A 5,252-nucleotide genomic window follows, 5' to 3' on the forward strand; every position below is an offset into this window, starting at 1 on the left:
GGGGGGGGGGGGGGGGGGAGGGAGAGAGAGAGTTGCAGGAGCTGGCTGATGGAATGGCTGGGAGGGAGATGGGGCTCTGACCCCCCCAAGGGGTGTGTGGTGCCCCTGGGACCCCAAGATGAGCCTAACTGGGGGGGGGGTCCTGTTGTCTGTGCCTGCAAGACCTGTCTTGGACCGTATTCCTGTCGTCTAAATAAACCTTCTGCTTTACTGGCTGGCTGAGAGTCATGGTGAATCACAGGAAGCCGGGAGTGCAGGGCCTTGTGTCCCCCCACACTCCGTGACAACCTGTATGACAATATTGTTAAAATGGATATTAGAATTATAAGACTCTGTGTAGATTTTACCAAATGCTTGTGAGTGGCTGCATGCATTAATCTCACTCATAGCCACTGTATCCCACATTGTAAGCTAATATTTAAGCATTTGTAGTTTAAGCCTCTGTCATTGTAAATCACCAGACAGGAGAGAGACATTTTATTGACTAGTGTGAAATGCTGGTGGCCATGGAAGGGGTTATGTCCTGCCTGACAAGGAAGGCCCATCCACGACAGCCAGACTAGAGTGGAACATTACAAGGGATCACAGACTTCGTTGTTTACTCTCCTCCCCCCATGAAGAAGAGACTTGCAAGTGAATTCCTCCCATCCACTGAGTTTGCAATTTAAAGCAGGGGTGGGGGAAGGGAATAAAAAACCTTAACAAGGAGGAACTGGATTTTCATGCTGCCTGGACTCTGGGGGCAAGAATTACAAGGCTTATGCAAAAGATCCCAGTGCTTAGCTGGGGTAGCCAAAGGACACACCAAGCTTGCTTATTGTAGATGCTTCTGTTACTTTTTTTAACCTTAAGATTGGAACTCACTTGTGTGTATCTATGTTTTCCTTCTTTCACCTTCTAAATAACTATTTCCTTTATAATAAATCTTTAGATAATGTATAATACAATTGGCTACAAGCATTGTCTTTGGTGTGAGATCTAAGGTGAAATTGACCTACAGTAAGTGACTAGCCCTTTGGGATTGGGAGTAACTAGACTATTGCTGTGATCCTTGGTGTAAGGGTCCATCTGTCACAAAGGTAGCAAGACAGACTGGAATATGACTGTGACTCCATGTTAAGGCTAGTGTAGTGCCTGAGGATACACACTTGATAATTGGTTGTTGCAATCTTAAATATAGAACCCACAGCCAGTTTGGGGTTTGGGTCCTGGTTCTTTACAGTCTGCCCTGCAGTTGATACTCAGGCTCCTGGGTCACTGCAGGATAGCTTGACAGCGATATCACATCCTCCTGTGTCGTTATGTGACCTCACACCATCCTGCTCTACCCCTCGCAGGTGCAATTCCCCAAAACACCTTCACTTCACCAACTCCACACTACCACCACCCCCTGCCACGTTCTGGTGTCACATCAGGACCCTCCCATGACCTCAGTCCCATCTCAGACTGACCTCCCCTCTGTCCACTGTAAGGGTGCAATCACCTTGCACTCTCACCTCAGAGCTAAACACCCAGCACTGATGCACTCGCTGAGCTTGGAAGGTCCTACAAGATCCTAGGATGTATCAGGAGAGAGATTTCCACGTGAGATGTGGAAGCATTCATGCCACTGGACAAGGCACTGGGGTAAGACCTCATCAGGAACACAGTGTGCTGTTATCATCCCCGTTCAAGAAAGAGGAATCCAAATTGGCCCAGTGCAGAGAAGGGCTCCTAGTCTGATCAGGGGAAGGCAGAGCTGATCTTATGAGAACAGACTGAAAGTGCTGAGCTTGTTGAGCCTGGCCAGACAAAGGCTGAGAGGGGGATCTAGTTGTTCACTATAAATACACTTGGGGGGGGGGGGAAGGGTCCAACCTTAGGCAGGGAGATCAGCTACTGAAGCTAAAGGACAAAGTTGGCACAAGAACAAATGGTGGCAAACTGGTCAAAGATAAATTGAGTCTGGAGAAGAGAAGGTTTCTACCCATCAGAGGAGGGAGGGGCTGGAGCAGCCTCCCCCTCAGAGCAGTGGGGGGCCAATAACCCTGCTAGGCTGAGGATGGAGCTAGATATGTTTCTGACCAGGATTCCACGATGGGGCTGCCTATGCTAGCAGGGCCTGAAATTGATGACCCAGGAGGCCCCTTGCAGCCCTATGTACAGAATTCCTTGGCTAGGGGCAGGAAGAGGCAGAAATTCCCAAGGAATTTTGCTCACTTAGGGCTGGATTGTCCTGGGGCAAAAAAAAAAAGAGAGATCAGCACCAGTCTCTCAGTCACTTTGGCTAGGGCATCTCATTTCCTTAGGCCATCCCAGCCTCAAGCTTTGTCTACATGGATTAAATTGAGCAGCATAGCTCTTCCGGAAGAATTCCTCCATGGGGAGTCTATTCTGGAACAAAAGTGATTTCATTACAGAAGTGTGTGTCCACACAGAGTTTGGACAGGGAGCTTGAGGAGAAAGGCATACTGTTTTCCCCCTCTCATTCCTTACATCTCTTCCTATTTTTGAGCACCACTACACATTGAACTGAGGTCTCCAGGCATTATGAGGCCAGAAGGGACCACTGGGATCACCTAGCCTGACCTCCTGCACACAGGCTATAGAACTGCCCTGACTTAATTGTTGTTTAAATTAGAGCAGAATTAAAATAAAAATAAATAAATAAATATCCACCCCAGATTTCAAAGTTGCCAATACTAGAGAAGCCATCAAAGGCCTTGAGAAGTCATTCCAGTGGTTAATTACCCTCACTATGAAAAATGGGCACCTTATTTCCAATCTGCATTTGTCTAGCTTCAAACTCCCACCACCAGAATCATGTTAGACCTTTGTCTGCTGGATTGAAGAGATTTTTATCATAAAATGTAGAGACTGGATCAAGTCATCTCTTAACCTCCTCTTTGGTAAACTAGATAAAATTTTGCTCTATGGACCTTTGAGTCCTTGAGTCAAGATTGGCCATCACTTTCTGAGAGGTAAAAAAATATTCTGAGAGCGAGATCAATGGCCCAGCCTCATTGCGATACTTTGTGCAGTCCTGGTCACCCCATTTCAAGAAGGTGATTACAGAACTAGGGTAGGGGGTGGGGTTCAGAGAAGAGCAATGAGAAGGCTCCAAGGCCTGGGAAAACTACATGGAAAGACTAGGATTGTCCACCTTCAAAAGATGACAAAGAAGGGACTGGATAAAAGTCTATACAATAATGTGAGAAGATCATTTTCTTAGCCCTTGCTTGGACCACTTCACTCCTCTCTTTGCATCCCTCTCTTGGCCCTCTGTCTATATCGCATCAAACATCAGCCACCTGTCTTTCCTCTCAAAGCCCTTCACAACCTACCCCCACCTGACCTATCACCTCTCATTTGCTATCAAGGTGTCATCCCCAACCTCTGATTAGCCCACTACACTGCCCCCCCCCACTACTTATATTTTCAAACACACACCCTTATGCTTTCCCCAGGCTGCCCCTCATGCTTGGGGGAGCTCCCCATAAATGCCCACAACAGATCAGCCTTGTTCTCCTTCAAACTCACCTTTGCTGGGACGCCTACAACACACGGACATCAGTTAGGCTGCCCCTGATGTCAACCAATAGCATCTCATCGTTTATTGGGCTTCCCCTGGCTGTCCTTTCCTGTATTAGCCTTTGCTTGTCAGCTCCTTGGGTAAGGGACTGGCTTTTTGTTCTGCATTTGTACAGCACCTACCAGAATGGGGGCTCCTGGAAACTATGGTCATACAAATAATAGATTCAACGGAACCGAAATGAGGGAAATTAAAAAGTGAGCAAAGGAAACCAAGACTGCATGTTTTTCCAGCAGATCTGCTCTCACTCACTCAACCAGGAATTTATTCAGGGCAGTCCTCCGGCCTGTGCTATTCTGGAGGTCAGACCCAGTCACCCCAACAACCCCTTCTAGCTTCAAATTCTACATTGCTGTTTATCTCAAGCCAGAGAGAATTGTGGGAACTGGATCCCCACCTCCCACAATTCCCTGAGGAGAGTGCTGCTGGTATCCCACAATGCATTTCCACAATGCCCCAGGAGGCAAGGCTGTGGCCAGTAGCACAAAAGCCCACTAGAATACCAACCTGCACCACTGATAAAGGATGTGAAAAATGGGGGCACTTAGTTGGGGGTGGGAGGGCAGGGGTAGAGTCTGGTCACCCTACCTGCTGCACATCCTTTCCTGATGCACGTTCCTACTGGGAGGCCAGCCCTGACAAAAGCAGCCACGTGTGCACACATACTAGTACCACAGCAATGGCAGCTGCTGTACAGCACCCAGGAAGGTACCACTAATGCTGCCCAGTGGCCTTTGAGTGCCAACTTGGGTGTTATTCCCCAATACCTCAGGGCAGATCTGCCCTGACATTAGGCCTTTCCACAGGTCTAAGGTACCACACAGCATCAGTAGGAGTATTCCAGGATTACATAGGAAGATTAAAGAGATTTTATTACCTTTAATATGAGCATACTTTCCCCTACAGCTTTCCTTGGAAGTGACACCACACTAGTGAGAGTCAGGCGTTGTGGGATAAAGTTTTCAAGTCACCCAACTGCTTTTCAGAGTTTTTTTTCAAAACCCAGTAGGAGTCAGGAACTTAAGTGCAGATTTCCAACAGGTAGTTTGGGAGCCTAGTGGGTAGAAGACTGGACTGGGACTCAGGAGAACTGCATTCTATCATCAACTGCCACTGGCCTGCTGGGACATGTTGAGCAAGTCACATCCCCTCCCTGGGCCCTAGTTTCCCCATCTAGGGAATAGGGAGTGCAATACCAACTTCCTTTGTAAAGTAATTTGACATTTACAGATGAGACATACAAGTCATAGGTTCAAAAAGGCAGAGGGGATCACCTAGTCCGAGTGCATAACAACCCACAGGACCTGCCTGAATTAGTTCCTGGTTGAGCTAGAGCAGATCTTGGGGTGGGAAGAAAACAAAAACTACATCCAATCACAATTTTTGAATTAACAGCCATGGGGGGGGGTGGGGGTGGAAATCCACCACACTGTAATAGCCAGTTACAAAATTAAGGAATATCATGAGCATCTGGGACACTGCAATAGAGTCCCAGCTGCACAAATATCGGTTGCCATTAAAAAAAAGATTCTAGGCAGCATGGCTGTAGTGAAGAGGCTGCACACACAGGTAGTGCAACTTTAGGGACTCAGACACCCACTACAAACCACCCTTCTTGGATTTTTCCCTTTTCAAGAGCTCATGATTTAAGCTTTTTTTTTTTTTTTTTTTTTTTTTTTTT

Source organism: Trachemys scripta, chromosome 7 (assembly GCF_013100865.1).
Source record: "Trachemys scripta elegans isolate TJP31775 chromosome 7, CAS_Tse_1.0, whole genome shotgun sequence".
NCBI classification, from domain to species: Eukaryota; Metazoa; Chordata; order Testudines; family Emydidae; genus Trachemys; species Trachemys scripta.